The 17813-nt window shown below is 40.6% G+C and overlaps 1 long non-coding RNA gene across 1 annotated transcript; it reads right to left on the reverse strand.

The window, feature by feature from the left end:
• Positions 1 to 12390: 12390 nt before the first annotated feature.
• Positions 12391 to 17063, reverse strand: LOC131502835 (uncharacterized). Its single transcript, XR_009257214.1, has 3 exons — positions 17025 to 17063; positions 14272 to 14333; positions 12391 to 12645 (listed from the first exon to the last, which is right to left on the reverse strand). It is a non-coding gene; the product is annotated as an uncharacterized LOC131502835 (long non-coding RNA).
• Between the last annotated feature and the right edge of the window lie 750 nt (positions 17064 to 17813).

Below are 17813 nucleotides of genomic sequence, written 5' to 3' on the forward strand. Positions count from 1 at the left end.
CACTATAAAACTGACTCAAGGAAAAATAAAACATTACTAATTCAACAAATAGAGAAAAAAGCATTTAATGAAATTCAGTGTATACTCGCGATAAAAATACTTAGCAAGCTGGGAAGAGAGCTTCCTTAATATGATAAAGGTAATCTTCTAAAGATACAACAAAACAAGACAAATAGGGGCACCTGGGTGGCTCAGTTGGCTAAGTGTCCAACTTCGCTCAGGTCATGATCTCACAGTTCATGAGCTTGAGCCCCGCGTCGGGCTCTGTGCTGACAGCTTGGAGCCTGGAGCCTGCTTCAGATTCTGTGTGTCCCTCTCTCTCTGCCCTTCACCCGCTCACTCTCTCTCTCTCTCTCAAAAATAAATAAACATTAAAAAAAATTAAAAAAAAAAACAAAACAAGACCAATAGTGAATATGATTTTTGAAAGGAAAATGTTGGGAATATTTGGTTAAAATCAGAAACAGGACCTGGATGTCTACTATCACTGCTTCTATTCATTATTGTACTGAAGAACTAAGTCAGAAAAGTAAAATAAAAATAAATTAACAGTGTATGAATTAGAAAGGAAGAACCTAAGACATCATTATTTGCAGATGATACAATCATCTTCATTAAAACACCCTTAGAAATCTACAAATGATAAATTATAAGAGATTTAGCAAGGTAACCTGCTAAAAGATCAATATTCAAAAATCATTTGCATCTCTATATTAGCAACAAAGAGGTAGACAATTCAGTGATTTTAAAAAACACCATTTATGGGGCGCCTGGGTGACTCGGTGGGTTAAGCATCCAACTTCAGCTCAGGTCATGATCTCGTGGCTCATGAGTTTGAGCCCCACGTCGGGCTCTGTGAGCTTGGAGCCTGGATCCTGCTTCGGATTTTGTCTCCTTCTCTCTCTGCCCCTCGTCCGCTCATGCTCTGTCTCTCTTTCTCTCAAAAATAAATAGACATTAAAAAAAAAACAAAACACCGTTTACAACAACAATGAAAATATAAGGTACCCAGAACAAAGTAGAGCAAAAGAATGCAAGACCTAATCGAGAAAATCATACCACTTTTCAAAAAGACATTAAAGAGGCTTTAAATAAATGGAGCAAAGTACAATGCTCATAAACAGGCACACTCAGTAACCATCAAAACACCAATTTTTCCCAAATTTATTTCTAGAGCCACTGAAATTCCAATCAAAATCCCTACAGGATTTTTCACTGAATTTGGGAACCGAGTGTATAACTTATATGGGGTAACAAAGTACCAAGAACTTCCAAGAATCCTAGAGAAGAATAAAAACGTGGCGGAGATTTGCCTGAACAGATATTAAGACTTATTATAAAGTTATAGTAATTAAGACAGTATGCTACCAATGCAGGAATTGACAAGTTAACCAATGGAAGTAAATGAGGACTCAGGAGTAGACCAAGACATATATGGAACTGTGATATATGAGAGAGGTAGCACTGCAGACCATTGAAGAAGCAGCGGTTACTTAATAACTGGTCTGGATCAAGTGGTTCTCCACATGCCAAAAAAGAAACTAGATCCTTGTTATACACCATACACAAAATAAAGTCCAGATGCATTAAAGACCTAGATGTGAAAAGCTAAACTTTTAAAACATAACAGAATATCTCTGACTTTAAGGTAGTAATGGATTTCTTTTTCTTTCTTTCTTTTTCTTTTTATTTAAAAAAAATTTTTTACATTTATTTATTTTTGAGAGACAGACAGAGACAGAGCACAAGTGGGGGAGGGGCAGGGAGAGATGGAGACACAGAATCCGAAGCAGGCTTCTGGCTCCCAGCTGTCAGCACAGAGCCTGACCAGGGCTCAAACTCACAAACCGTGAGATCATGACATGAGCCGAAGTCAGACGCTTAACTGACTGAACCACCCAGGTGCCCCCTTATTTTCTTTCTTTCTTTGTTTTATTAAGGTATAGCTGACACACGATGTACCATTAGTTTCACGTGTACACCATAGTGATTTGACAACTTTATATGCCATGCTATACTCCCCGCAAGTATAGGGGGGGTAGTAATGGTTTCTTGAAAAAAACACAGAAAAACACTAACCATAAAAAAGAAAGACTGATGAGGGACGCCTGAGTGATTTTAGCTCAGGTCTTGACCTCACAGTTTGTGAGATCAAGCCCAGTGTCTGCTGAGGCCGCAGAGCTGTGAGCACAGAACCTGCTTGGGATTCTCTCTCTCCCTTTCTCTCTTCCCCTCGGCGGCTCGTGCACACGTGCGCTCTCTCTCTCAAAACAAATAAATAAGCTTTTTAAAAAATGACAAATTAGACTATATTAACACTGAGAACTTCTAGTTGTCAAAACAGACCATAAAGAAAATGAAAACGTAAGCAACAAATTTGGAGATATTTATAATATATACAACCAAAAAAGGGTTCTTAACGAGAAATATAAAGAAATATAGAATTGTTGAATCACGATATTGTATGCCTGAAACTAATGTAACACTGTATGTTAATTACATTAGCAATAAATACATACATACATACATGTATACATAAAACAGATATAAAGACGGGCTAAGGCCATGAACGGTCATTTGACTGAAGAAACAAACAGTTGGCAAGCCTAGGAAAAGAGGCTAAGCTTCATTAGCAATAAGGACAATGCAAATTAAGGCTACAGTGAAACAATATTTTAAGCTCATGGCAAAAATTAAGATGTCTGATACTATCAACTGTTGAAGAAGATGTGGGTCAATAAGAACTCTTATACATTTCTTGTGTGATTGTCAATGGTCCAACCACTTTGGGAAACTATTTGGCATTACTTTGTATTTGCATACTCTATACTCCAGCAATTCCACTTTTTGGTCTACTCTCTTGCACACGTGTATCAGGAGTCAAAAATAGAAATGCTCGGGGGCACATGGGAGGCTCAGTGTGTTAAGCATCAGACTTCGCCTCAGGTCATGATTTCATGGTTCATGAGTTCAAGCCCTGCATCAGGTGAGCCCCAGTTCTCTATGTCTCCCTCTCTGCCCCTGGTGGGATTCTCTCTCCTTCTCTCTCTGCCCCTCACTCATTTGTGCCTTATCAAAAAAATTTTTTTAATTAAATAAATAAAATTTTTAAAAAATGTCCATAGAAGTACTGTTGAGAAAAGCAAATATTTGGTAGCAACCCAAAGATTTATGAACAAGGAAATGGATAAATATATTACAGAATATCATGCAGAGTAAGAATGAATGAAATACAGTTACACTAAACAACATGGATGGATCTTAGTAACATTATGTTCAGGATGAAAGAAAGTCCAAGAAAAAGACCATATTCAGGAGGATATAATTTATATACCTCAAGATATATTCTTTAGGCATGCATAAATATTTAACAAAACTATTCTTTAAAACAAAGTATGAAAACACAAAATTCAGGATACTGATTACCTCTAGATTTGAGAAGAGAGTAGGATGGCATAGATAGGTATAAATCATTAATAATCTTCTATTTCTTGAGTGGTGAATTAATGGGCACTTTCTATATTATTATGAATTTTTAATGTTTATTTATTTATTTTTGATAGAGATAGGGTGTGAGCAGGGGAGGGGCAGACAGAGGAAGAGAGAGAATCCCAAGCAGGCTCCTCGCCCTCAGCGCAGAGCCCGACGCAGGGCTGGAACTCAAAAACTGTGAGATCCTGACCTGAGCTGAAACCACGAGCTTAACTGACTGAGCCACCCAGGTGCCCATTATGAATTTTAATATATATGTGTGTTGTGTTTATAGCTATATGTATCAAATAATACACTAAAAGCAATAAAGAAAAATTAAGTGTGAGAAATAAAATAATTCATGCTTCAATATATACATACTTGGTTATGATTTCACTAAAGAAATACTGAAGTACTCAGTTGTTTGCACTTTTATGTCAAAGCAACCATGACTGCAACAGACACAAGTGTAGACTGATAAAAGATTGGTGGTATTTTCTTTTTTTTTTTTTTTTTTAAAGATTGGTGGTATTTTCAACTCAAATACCACGACTGATCAGTGTTGTGGTTTTCCAAAATGGCAAATAATTCTTGGTAACGTTTCAAACAAAATGTAGCACAATTTTCTCTCAAATTACATGGTAGTTACATTCTTGGAAAATTCAATACATATCGAACCCGTTTAAAACTTCATTTGTATTTGCATTTAACACAGAATTAAGTTCTGGACTCAGATAATCAGATTTTGCACCCACTTAATTATCCAGCAGAACATTAGAAAGTCTTACGGGACAACCTTTCGTTGTGTGGGAAGATTCTGAGTGTTACTGAAGTTGAGTATCCTCAGCCCCCATCCACTTAATATTGATAATGTCTCCCAATCATTGTGACAACCAAGAGCGCCCTTATAGATTTCTCGATTGTTCCCTAGAAGAGACAGTATCACCAGGACCACTGCCCTAGTGGAAAGGGGGTAAAGGGGGGAAACTAGCAGCTTTTCTGCTATTCAGGTTCTTATTTGAATAAACCAATGGGCTCATCAGAGAAGCTTCCACACCTGACAATTGAGGACTGAAGTGGGTGGTGGGGTGAGAGAGAGAATTTGGAACAATAAAATGGGCAGGGAACAGAGGCAGAAAATGGCAGAGAAGAAACATAAGCCTGAATGCCAGGTCCCCAAACTGGTAAAGTTATCCAAGAGAGCGCGCTGCAAATCTTTGGTCTAACACTGTAAAACTCCTCCATAAGGGGCCTACCTACCAGGACCACTTTAAGACTCAAGGGGACTTTGCGGCACCTAATAGGGTGAGGGGGAAGAATCTATACCTGTCTTTGGAGTAGGGGAGGGGTGGAATTGGATCCCAAATATGAGAGTACGCCAATCTGGGTTAGTGGAAAATGGACCTCACAGTTACATAACTTTGTTAAATGCGTGGGGATGTTGTGCCCTGAGCAAAAGGGGCAATGAAGTCAGCATGTGGCTTTCCTGGCAGTGCCCACAAATGACATCAGGAAGGACTCCACACCACCAGCTTTACTCACCCTTTACTGATATTTGCGCAGAAGCCCCAGCTGTCCATTGACCTCAGCTTCGGGGTAGGGGGCAGGGTGAAGAACACAGGCTTAACAGATATGCAATTGAGCCAAAGGATAAGGTGGCCCAGAATAACCTAGCAAGACAAATAAAACACTTGATATACAGGTGCGGTGCCAGGAGTCAAGGACCGGAGATTGGGTCCAGTTGCGGAAACTGGGCATCCTGAGTCTAAGATAGCTAAGCGTTGGAAGGGCACACAGTATGTGGTAGAGAACAACAAGAATGACTGCCAACATATCAAGTCCAGCCTGGGGGAAGCCAGGAATGGGGGGGAAGCAGCTGTCGAGGTAATATGTTGTAATAATCATCTGCCCCTTAGGCAGCTGGAAGGGAAGGGTCAGGTGAATGCACTGTGAGGCCACAGTTATTGGCTCACAAGAAATAAGTTATAAATTATGTTAAGAGTAGAAATATGAGGGGCGCCTGGGTGGCGCAGTCAGTTAAGCGTCCGACTTCAGCCAGGTCACGATCTCGCGGTCCGTGAGTTCGAGCCCCGCGTCAGGCTCTGGACTGATGGCTCGGAGCCTGGAACCTGCTTCAGATCCTGTGTCTCCCTCTCTCTCTGCCCCTCCCCCGTTCATGCTCTGTCTGTCTCTCTCTGTCCCAAAAATAAATAAAAAACGTTGAAAAAAAAATTTTTAAAAAAATAAATAAAAAATAAAAAAGAGTAGAAATATGAATCTTTCTTACAAACCAGAGTGGGGGATGGGGAGTTGAGAAGAAAATGTATCCTTGTAGAATCCACACTCTAGAGTGGAAGGCTTCCTATCCACACATCAGAATGCATTCAACCCCACCACTCACAGGATCAAAAGACAATGAACTGGCATATTGTTTGGAGGGGCAAGTTGCAGAGTAATGCATTGGCTATAATCTCATTTAAATATTTTTATCCACCATGGGGAGAACAAACACATGCCCACTTACACACTTGTAAGGAAGTAGAGAAAGATGTGAAATGATATGTGCCAAGCTCTCAGCACTGGTTACTTTAGGGGGAGTGATTTAGTAATGGGGGTGGACAAAGCAGTCGATATTTTTCTTTATATACCTTGATGTCACTTCACTTGTTCAACTAGCATGTGAACATTTTTTTAAAAAACGAAATCCGATAGAAAGACTTGGGCTCACCCATCCTTTCTGCAGATGCAGCAGACGTTGGGCTGGGGATGGAAATTCATTGACATTAGGCAAACACTGAAGGCAGCAAAAGACAAGAGACATGATCACTTCTGTAGGGAGGGGTGGGTTGGGTTCTCAAAAAAAAAAAAAAAAGGAGAGGTAGGGACGTGGGGGAAGAAATGGGGAAAAAGAAGAGGACTTAAGAAAGGGATAAAGAAGGGGGTAAATCAGAAGGATGGCCAACCTCTGGAGGCCCGGGGAACTTCTCCAGGTGATGCTCCCATAGACCAAGGCAGTGAGGGCTTGTGCCTTTGTGCAGAAATGAGGCAGCTAGGCTAAGGGCACAATGCTTACCCTCACCCTCAGCCTGATGTGACTTTGGATCAGTCATCGGAGCGCTGATGAGTCCGAGGTACATGGTATACTTTAGAGAAAGGCAAATGTGGCAGCAGAACAGGGAACGGAAGAGGGAAATGGCTGCCTCACTCCCTCTATGGATATCAACAGTACTCTTACTGTGGACTATGGGGAAGCAAGGAATGCCTACCTGCCAACGACTGTGGGTGACAGGATTTCAAGGATTATCCACCTGTGGATGGCGATCCAGCTGGACAAACAGTAAGGTACATTTCCCCTCTTCCCCCCACCAGTGGTAGCTAGAGACTCACCTTGAGGGTCAAAAAAAAAAAAAAAAAAAATAGAAGAGACCATTACCCCCAGGCAGCTGTGTTTGGAAGCCAACTAGATCCCTAAGTGACCTCTGCCTCATCAAAGAAAAGATTATCTGTTTTAGCACATTCCCAATGATTTTTTTAATTTAATTTTTTGAAAATTATGGGTGTGATGTATCAGCACAGTCACGCTCCTCGAGTACAGGGTGTACAGAATTATCTGAGGGTGGGAGTGAGGGCAGAGGGCGTGCTTTTTTGAAACCAAGTATCCTGGGGACGCCTGGGTGGCTCAGTCCCTTAAGCGTCCATCTTTGGCTCAGGTCATGATCTCATGGCTTGTGGATTCAAGCCCCACGTCAGGCTCTGTGCTGACAGCTCAGAGCCTGGAGCCTGCTTCAGATTCTGTGTCTCCCTCTCTCTGTGCTTCTCCCCTGCGCGCGCTCTCTCTCTCAAAAATAAATAAACGTGAACAAAATTTTTTAAATAATAAAAAAGTAAAACCAGATATCCTAGTCCCCAACCCTAGGTGGGAATCCTTACCTTTGAGAGTCAGTGCTCTGAGCAGAAATGTGTCACAGCACTCAGATATGTTGGAACAGAAATGAACAAACAAAAAGGCAAGAACCACTCGACTAGTCCAGTAGTTTTCAAAGTATGGTTTCCAGACCAGCAACATCAATATTACCTGGCAATTTGGAAAAATGTGTATTATTTTCGCCCTTCCCCAGACCTTACCAAATCAGAAACTCTGGGTTGAGACCCAGCGATCTGTCTTTAACAAACCCTCCAGGGGATTCTGATGCATGCTCAAGTTTGAGAATCATTGCTTTAGCCAAATGCCAAGCCTTAAAAAATTATCAACTCCTTTCAGACCATCCACCTCTACACTCCCCTGTAATAATTGAGCCCATTAGACCACCTCCTTTTGCTTAAATACCTTATCCTTGAGTTCCCCTAATTCCTCCTTTTTTTAAAAAAAAAAAGTTTATTTATTTTTGAGAGACAGAGTGAGTGAGCACGCAAGAGCTGGGGTAGGGCAGAGAGAGGGAGACAGAGGATCCAAAACAGGAACCATGAGATCATGACCTGAGTCAAAGTCAGACACTTAACCCACTGAACCACCCAGGCACCCCTCCTCCTGTCTTTTATTTCACACTTGATGTCTCCCTTTCCCCTTCCCTTTTCCAAAATGTGAATGTATGCCCAGTGCTCAGTCATCTACCCCATAGATGACTTCTTCTCCATTCTTCTCCCTTAACCCACCATCACGATTTCAATGATCATTTCTTTAAATATTTTTTTAACATTTATTTACTTTCGAGAGACATTTAACATTTATTTACTTTCGTGCTCTACAGAGCACGAGTGGGGGACGGGCAGAGAGAGAGACACGGAATCTGAAACAGGCTCAAGGCTCTGAGCTGTCAGCACAGAGCCCAACACGGGGCTTGAACCCAAAAACTGTGAGATCATGACCTGAGCCAAAGCCGGACGCTTAACCGACTGAGCTGCCCAGGTGCCCCTCAAAGATCATTTCTATGTTGATGTAGCTTGACCTCTAAGCCTTCAGTGACCAAGCACATACAGGCTACTATCACATATTTCCCACCAAGCAAATATCCAGTCATCGCTTTAAATCCAACATGTTCAACGTTCCCCATTCTCCACCATAGCCTCTCCAAACTAAAAAAGCTCATGTTTACCTTCTATAACCCCTTCTTTCTTCTCACCTAATCTATCCAAACATCCTCCTGAATGTTTCTTCACCGAGTGTTCTGGCTATGTCACTCTCTATTCCTTGGCACCACCCACGTCTAAATTCTCACCATCTCCGATGCAAACTTCTTAAATGATCTTTGAGATCATTTTCAGACTCTCCACCTTCAAACTCTTCCAAACTGTCAGACATCTTATTCACAATAACATTGTTTGCAGCATGTTAACTCCCTGGTTTAAAAGTCTACTGAGAGTCGCCTGAGTGGCTCAGTTGGTTAAGCATCCAACTCTTGGTTTCGGCTCAAGTCATGATTTCGCAGTTCATGAGTTTGAGCCCCATGTCGGGCTCTGTGCTGACAGAACAGAGTGTGCTTGGGATTGATTCTCTGTCTCCCTCTCTCTCTTCTCCTCCCCAGCTTGTGGTCTCTCTCTCTCTCTCTCTCTCTCTCTCTCTCTCAAACATAAATAAGTAAACCTTAAAAAAAGATTAAAAAATTAAAGTCTACTGATAGGTTCCTATTGTTCACTGCTTCAAATCTAAATTGCTTGGCCTGATTTTAGAGACCCAGCACAATTTGGCCCTTTTTCTTCTTACCCACCCATCCCTCATCCAGTGAGCATGTCCCTATTGTAGGTGCCATATTGTAGCAGACACTTAAATGTTAGCCATGACAATGACAAGCAGTCTCCCTGAACTATTCCTGATTTCTCTTAATCAGCTGCTTCTTTTCTTTGTGGATCTCCAATCCCTGACCCTTGCTCTCAGTATGTTTTTTTAGCCCCTTGGTTTTGATGAATTGGTCCAAATCTCTCTGCTTTACTGGACTCAGCTCCCTGCTTGACCCTTGTGTGTGCATACTACTCTGGCTTCAACATCATACTCCTTCAGCTTCAGGAAAGAAGTCTGTTGCACCACCATTGGTCCTAAAGAATCCTTCCAGCTTAACAGCTCATCCTCCACCTCCCACTCCTTCTCCATCAGAGGAACTTTTTTTGGACATTGCCTCTACATTAAACCTGCCATTCAAGTAAAGCTGGCTACTCACTGATAGCACCCCACACACATACACACCCTTCTCTCATCTTCATGGCGAGCTCTTTGCTTTTTTGTTCCTCTCATATCTGTCTTTAGAGACTGATCACGTCCAGCCTGTATGAATTCCCCACACGCATAGGGTAGACTGGCCTGGGTACTAGCTAGCAGATCAGAGTCTAAGGTCAGGTTCCAAGCGGCCACAAAGGCAGGTACACTCTTCCATGTTGCCCAAATCAGGAAGTGAGGGAGAATGGTAGGTTCAGTCTAAGCCCAAGTCTTGAAATGGAGAAAACATTAAGAACGAGTGAGACAAGATGCAAACGTTCAGTTCCAAGGATGAGAGCAGGGTTATAAATATGCTGTTGAGTTTTTAAATCGGATTGTTACATGCTGGAAGTAATAGCAGGCCAGAAAAAAATAAAGAAATATCTTGGAGCCAGAAGAAGGTGGAAATATTTTCCAGGAACAGTGTTGGACATCCATGGCTTACTTTACAGGATGACAGAAGGGTGAGGATGACAAATGGGTTTAAAGTTTCAAGGTTGAAACAGTTATCAATTCCACCTCCTTCTTGACTTCCAGGTTATGGCACAGCACTTGTTTTTTCCTGCTTCCGTTGAAGTCTCCCTCTGTATGTTCTTTTATTCCTACGATCTGTTTAATCATAACTACCTTTTTCAGTTCTGTCCCTCTCTCTAAATATCACTCCATTTTTTCCAGTCTTTGTAACTTTTTTGGGTTTTATTATAAATTTAATGATAAATGCAATTCATATGTATTAGATTTAATTTGAAGACATAGAAGAAGGGTCCCTGGAGGTCACAATAAAATGACTGCCAAATTCAAAACTTTAGGAGAGACATGGTAGCCACTGGAAAAAAAATGGGCTTTCCAGAGGATGAACTAGAGAACTAGCCCACAGAGTTAGAGCAAAAGCACAGGGAAATTGAAATTATGACTGAAAAGATAAGAGATATAGATCTAGCTTGACAGCCTGACATAAAAATAAAATAATAAGAGTTCAGGAGTGAGAAAAAATAAACAGGTGTAAAAATGATAATCAAGGAAACGATTGAAGAAAACTTCCTTGTATTTACAAATTCCACAAATAAAGGAGAAAAACCATACAAACCTTCCAAGAATAGGGTGTTTTCCATTTGGTTTTGCGTTTACTAAGGAAAGCAGCAGACTGGAATCAGAATTCCCATCTTCCTCAGTGAAAGCAAGAAAATGATGAAATAATACCTATACACAACTGAGTCAACTATCATTCAATAATTGTATATCAGCCAACATATCACCGGTCTGCCTGAGCAAAAGCCATTTTCAGACACCCACCGACTCAAAAAATTACAGAATAAGCAACTCTAATCAGATATTAAAGTGAAATCAAAACGAAGATTTCAAGATAAGTAAAGATTTAGGGCCCAAGAAACAATGGTTGTAATATTTACAGCTAACTCTAAAAGGATGATAATAAGGTGACAGTTGACTGTAGCGTGTGATAAGAGTACAAACAAAAGATAGATAGATGATAGATAGAAAGATAGATAGATAGATAGATATACTTGAAGAGAAAACTTCTTATCTGAGCTAGAGTAAATTACTGTGCCATTGGTCTCCCCATCTACTGTTTAATCCTCTCTAATCAATTCACCTTGCAATAGCCATTGATCTTTGTCAAATGTGTGGCAGAATGGGGCGGGGAGGCATGCTCATATTTAATGTTGACATCTAAGAGAACATAGCTTAAATATGGTTGTTAAAAATAAGCATGTAACCACCAGCAGAAATAGAGCTATATTTATAAAACTTCTCAATTCCTTGGGGAGAGGAAGATGGCAAATAAAATGTTTTACAACTTGATACATCTAGCAAAAGGAAGGAAACAAGAAAAAGAGAAACCAGTTTGATGAACAAAACATGAGGGAAGTAATAAGATGAAATACATTTGTTATCAAAGCAAGTGAGGTTGGGTTAAACTATGCTTTCCTCAAGAAAATAAAAAATAAAAGGGACTCTCTCAGTTTGGGTTTTAGAAAAAAAACCCAACTATATGGTATTTCTAATGAATACTCCTGAAACAAAATAACAAAAGAAGGATTGACAATAAGGCTATAGAAAGACTGTGTCAGACAGTGCAAGCAAAAATAAAGCAATATTAAAATTAGATAAAGTAAAATTCAAGGCCAAGAGAATTAATCAGAACAAGGATATGTTCTTGTAAGGATAAAAGGCACATTCACAGAGAATTTATAAGTGAATCTTATGCACTAAACAATATAGTAGTTAATATGTAAGGAAAAACTAAAAGCACAAACACAAACACAACTTAATAGAAAACTGTAATTTCAATGGAAAAAGTTTTTTACCTCTAAATATTTAACAAAACACAAAAATTAACCACGTGTATAAAGAATCTAAATATTGTAATTAACGAGTACAATTTAATATTACATTGAACTTTAACAGAAAAGACACATTCTTAACCTATATCCATATAACATTTCTAAAAATCAGTCATGCACTTGGCCCTAAAGCGATCCTAATAAATTCCAAGAGGGAGAAATTGATAGTCTGCATTTTCTGACTAAAAGAAAATAAAACAAAATTTAACAAAAAAGATAACTCCCCAAAATTTAATATTTGGAAATGAAGAAAGACTCTTCTGAACAGTTACTGGCAAACAGGGTAGCAAAACTGAAGTTACAAACTAGAAATAAATCCAAGAAGCACATTTCATAAAAGAAAATCTATGAGATGTAGCTTAAGAAACTTTAAGGAAAATGTATAGCCTCAAATATATTTGTTGTTACAAAAAAGAGTGAAAATAAATGAATGAAGAATTTAACTTAAAAATTAAAGGGAGGGGTACCTGGGTGGCTCAGTCGGTTAAGCGTCCGACTTCAGCCAGGTCACGATCTCACGGTTGGTGGGTTCGAGCCCCGCGTCGGGCTCTGTGCTGACAGCTCGGAGCCTGGAGCCTGCTTCGGATTCTGTGTCTGCCTCTCCACCTCTCACTCTTGCTCTCTCTGTGTCAAGAATAAATAAACATTAATTTTGTTTTTAATTAGAGAAGGGGGAACCTCGCTGGTTCAGTCAGTGGAGCATGTGACTCTTGATCTCAGGGTTGTTGGTTCAAGCCTCACCTTGGGTGTAGAGATCAGTTAAAAATAAAATCTTTAAAAATTAAAGAAAAAGCAATAACTTAAAGAAGGTAGAGAGAATAATAAAGATAGAATCTAAAATTAAAGAAATAGAAACTACAGCTACCACACAACACCCCCTCCACACACCTCACAAACACAGACACACATGGATATGTGTGTGCATAAATAAAATCAAAACCAACAGCTCTATAAAATAAACCACCTCTTTCAGCAGCCTATTGTTTCCAAAAGAGATTAAAATGTATACTAACAGGAGTGAAAAATGCAGTATAGCCACTTAAGTAAAACACTGAAGTCACTATGAGACAAAATTATAAGCAACTCTGTCAACAACTTTGAAAATGTAAAGAAAATGAATGAATTTCTACCAAGACACAGAATATACTAATGAGCACAAGACATGGTAGGAAAGATGAACAGAAGGGTAAGTACAGGGGAAAAAATATTGGAAATTGTTGAGTTCTATTTATCCTTAAAAAAAAAAGAATTTATGTTGCTCAAACTGTCCTAGATTTATATAAAGCACCCTAATATATTCTACACATAAGTTTTTAAAAATGTGATGAAAGAATGCAAGAAAAAACTACAGACCACTTTTACTTATGAACATACATGCAAAATGTTTTTATAAAGTATCAGCAAATAGATTCCAGAGGTAGTATTAAAAACATTATTCACTCTGATGAAGCAGGGTTTATTTGAGGCATGTAAATAAGGCTAATTAAGCCATAGATCAGAATAATTCATTACATCCCCAGTTTTTTTTAAAGATTCTGCATTAAAATGTTTTTTAATGTTTATTTATTCCTGAGAGAAAGAGAGACAGTGTGAGCAGGGGAGGGGCAGAGAGAGAGAGAGAGAGGGAAACATAAAATCTGAGCTGTCAGCACAGAGCCTGACTCAGGGCTTGAACTCATGAACCATGAGATCATGACCTGAGCCGAAGCTGGATGCTTAACCAACTGAACCAACCAGGAGCCCTGATTCTGTATTTTTTTTTTTTTAACGTAACTTCCACACCCAATGTGGGGCTTAAACTCACAACCCAGAGACCAAGACTCACAGGCTCTACCAACTGACCCAGCTAGGAGCCCCTCATTAGGCCCACAAATTAAAGGAGATGAATGTTATCTAATTGTATCAAAAGGGAACAAAGAAGTATTTGATATAAACCATCAGGCATGGATAATAATAAAACTGTTAAAAAAAAAAAGGAACTTAGAAACAAACCATCTCAATCTGATAGACTGTTTAGCAAAATCCAATAAACGTTATGAGAAATAACTCAGAAATAACACAAGAGAAGTACATCAGACCTATGCTGCTTCAGGCCTGCTTGAGAACCACGTGGGTCTCTCCTAGTGCTGAACAGAAGAGTTAAGATAAAGGAGAAATGTTGTGTCTGTTGTGGTAGTTGAATGGAACATTCCCACCCCCCAACTCCCATTTTGGCTAGATTAACTGGGAGCAAACTGTTAAGACTGTTACCTTGTTGCCACAAATGAAACAAATTCCAGATGGATTAAAGATTTCAATTTTCACATGAAAACCTTGGAAAACAAAGAAAAAGAAGAGTTTTAGAACCAGAGTGAGAGGGGCCTTCGAAAGCAAGATAGGAGGCTCAGAAGCCATCAATGGACAAATTGGACAACATAATTTAAAACTTTCTGTTAGAGCAAAAGACTCTGTAAAGACCCTACTGAGAGAAAATGGCTACAATAAAAGAAAACAGATGGGTAGCCTTATACTAGAAACAATTCTTAAAACTTTCTGTGAAAAGGACAACAATCCAAAGATTATGGCAAACAAATCATAGAAGTGAAAATACAGATAAACATATGAGAAATAGATGATAGATAGATAGATAGATAGATACGCATAGGATAAGTTTCAAACCTCATAGGTTGTCAAGCATATAAAATAGTATAAGTGATGGGATGGGACTTCTTTTTACCCCTCAGAACATTTAAAAATATCGATAATAAGGGTGCCTGCGTGGTTCAGTTGGTTGAGCATCCGACTTCAGCTTAGGCCATGATCTCGAGGTTCATGGGTTCAAACACTGTTTCGGGCTCTGTGCTGATAGTTCAGAGCCTGGAGCCTGCTTCAGATTCTGTGTCTCCCTCTCTCTCTCTCTCTCTGCCCCTCCCCTGCTTACTCTCTCTCTATCTCTCCCTCTAAAAATAAACACTAAAAAAATTTTTTAAAAAATATATTGATAATATTCAGTCCTGACAAAACTATGGGGAAACAGCAACACTCTTACGCCTACCTCTAAGTCGAAGACTGAGTTGCTACAACCATTTTGGAAGGTCATCAGGTGGTAACTACCAAAAATCTAAGTACAAGCCTTTGATCTGGCAATATCTCTTCTAGCAATGTATCCTAACATGTTATTTTTACCAGTGAGCAGAGGCCTATGCCTAAGAAGGTTCGCTACAGTTGGCAGTGTTAAAATAAATAGAGGAAAACAATCTGAAGGTCCATCAGAAGGGGAATAGTTGAGTGAGTTACAGGACAGCCATATACTGGAATAATGAAACACTGGAAGAAAGCATCAGTTATAGCTCTGTACCTGTTGGCCAGGAAAGTTGTTCTTGATGGATTATTGTTGTTGTTTTAAAAGAGGCAGATGTAGGGGCACCTGGGTGGCTCAGTCGGTTGAGCGTCCAACTTTGGCTCGGGTCATGATCTCGCGGTCTGTGAGTTCGAGCCCCGCATCGGGCTCTGTGCTGGCAGCTCAGAGCCTGGAGCCTGCTTTCGATTCTGTGTCTCCCTCTCTCTCTGCCCCTCCCCTGCTCATGCTCTGTCTCTCTCTCTGTCAAAAATAAATAAACATTAAAAAAAAATTTTTTTTTAAATAAAATAAAATAAAATAAAATAAAAGAGGCAGATGTATGGGGCGCCAGAGTGGCTCAGTTGGTTAAATGTCCGACTTCAGCTCAGGTCATGATCTTGCAGTTCACGAGTTTGAGCCCCACCTTGGACTCTGTGCCAATAGCTGGGAGCCTGGAACCTATTTTGAGTTCTGTGTCTCCCTCCTTCTCTGCCCCTCCTCTTCTTGCTCTTTCCCTCTCTCTCAAAAATAAATTAAAATATTAAAAAATAATTTAAAAAAGAGGTAGATTATTAGGGCACCTGGGTGGCTCAGTCAGTTGAGCATCTGACTTCGGCTCAGGTCATGATCTCGCAATCCTTGAGTTTGAGCCCCGTGTTGGACTCTGTGCTGACAGCTCAGAGCCTGGAACCTGCTTCGGGTTCTGTGTCTCCCTCTCTCTCTGCCCCTCCCCCACTCACACTCTGTCTCTGTCTCTCTCTCTCAAAAATAAATAAAGATAAAAAATAATCTTTAAATAGGTGGGGGGAAAGGCCATACACCCACGTGCATAAATAACTACATTGAGTAGAGCTCAGGGACGATCTGTCCACCCTCACAGATACTAGTCCCAGATCTTCCTCTGAATTCTACTCATTGCAGTTCATGAAATGTGTTTGAATAACAAGCTACAGTGGGATATTTATATGGTAAATGTGCCCTTGTCTCTCCAAGCAAAATGCTACCCTTCTGTCACAAGATTGTGATATCATGGCTATGCCGACATATTTATTAAAGGGATATGTAACAAGGCAGAAGTTTGCAAATAATCAAGAACAGTCTGAAGTTTAGGTGAGGTCTTCAAATCTGAAGAAAGCCTGAATCAAAAAAAGTTAGCCCGTTTGTGTGTGTGTGTGTGTGTGCGCGCGCGCGGGGCAGGGGGCTTAGTATATTCCTGGAGAAGACAACAAACTATTAACACTGGTTGTATTCCAGCAATTACAGAAGAAGGGGAAGCTTTTTGCCCAAGCAGATCTTTGAATTGATTGATGATCTAAAATAGCACAGAGCAACATGAAATTGAGAAAGGCGAGAAAGGAAGAGAACGCAAGGCAGAAGCCAGCCAGAAAGAAAGAAGGGGTGGGGGCGAAAGAGAGAGAAGGAGATAGAGAAAGAGAAAGAAGGAAGGAAGGAAGGAAGGAGGAAGAAAGAAAGGAAAGAAGGAAAAAAAAACAGGCAGGTTGTGCATGGGAGAGGGGGGTGGGTTGCAGGACGAGGAGAGCTGGGCGCTGGGAGCTCAGCGGAGCCCAGGGGGTTCTAATCCCCATGCACCTGTGGCCAGCTGCCTGCAGTGGCCTGGAGCGACCAGGGCTCCGCTAACGTGGGAAGAAGCAGGAGCTCACGGAGTCATTTTCGGAAGCCGTACCTGAGGCGAGGAGAGCAAGCCTCTGGACACATGCAGATGAGCGGCTGCTGCAGAAAGCAAAGCAAAAAAGCAGGCGGGGGAAACCCTCTGAGACACCCCGCTGAAAGCTCGGGCTGTACCACATCCTGCTTCTGCACAGGCAAGGGCCACCCACCCTTTAAGCCATTAAGCTCAGATGCAGCAAGTACCTGTTGTCACAAAAGGGTGAGAATCTGGAAGAGGTGAGGAAGCACAGATGATCACAGAGCACAGGGCAGGAGCAGGGACCAGACAGGCCAGTTATTCCCATCCTGCAGCCAGCTGCACGCTGCCCATTTTTTTTTTTTTTTTTTTTTTTTTGGTAATTGAATGATAATTGACATACAATATTATATTCGTTTCAGGAGCACAACAGAGACTCGATATTTTCATCCATTATGAAATGATGACCAAGATATGTCTAGTTACCATCGACACTATACAAAGTTAGTGCAATATTATTAACTGTATTCCTTATGTGTAACATTGAATCCCTGTGACTCATTGGTTGTATAATTGCAAATTTGTACCTCTTAATCTCCTTTGCCTATTTCAGCCATTCCCCACCCCCCGCCCCGGCCCTCTCCACTGGCCATCACCAGTTTGTTCTGGTGTCTATGCCTTTGAAGGAGACTCGGTGGAAGTTTCCTCTCTCCACACCCTGTGGATGGACAGGCCAGGGAGCTGGGGATGGAAGGACCGCTACTGGGGAGAGGTAGAGGCCCACCTCTGGGAAGGAAAAGCGTGGAGCTGGAGACAGCCGGGAGCTGA

The sequence above is a fragment of the Neofelis nebulosa genome, chromosome X (assembly GCF_028018385.1).
Source record: "Neofelis nebulosa isolate mNeoNeb1 chromosome X, mNeoNeb1.pri, whole genome shotgun sequence".
Lineage (NCBI taxonomy): Eukaryota > Metazoa > Chordata > Mammalia > Carnivora > Felidae > Neofelis > Neofelis nebulosa.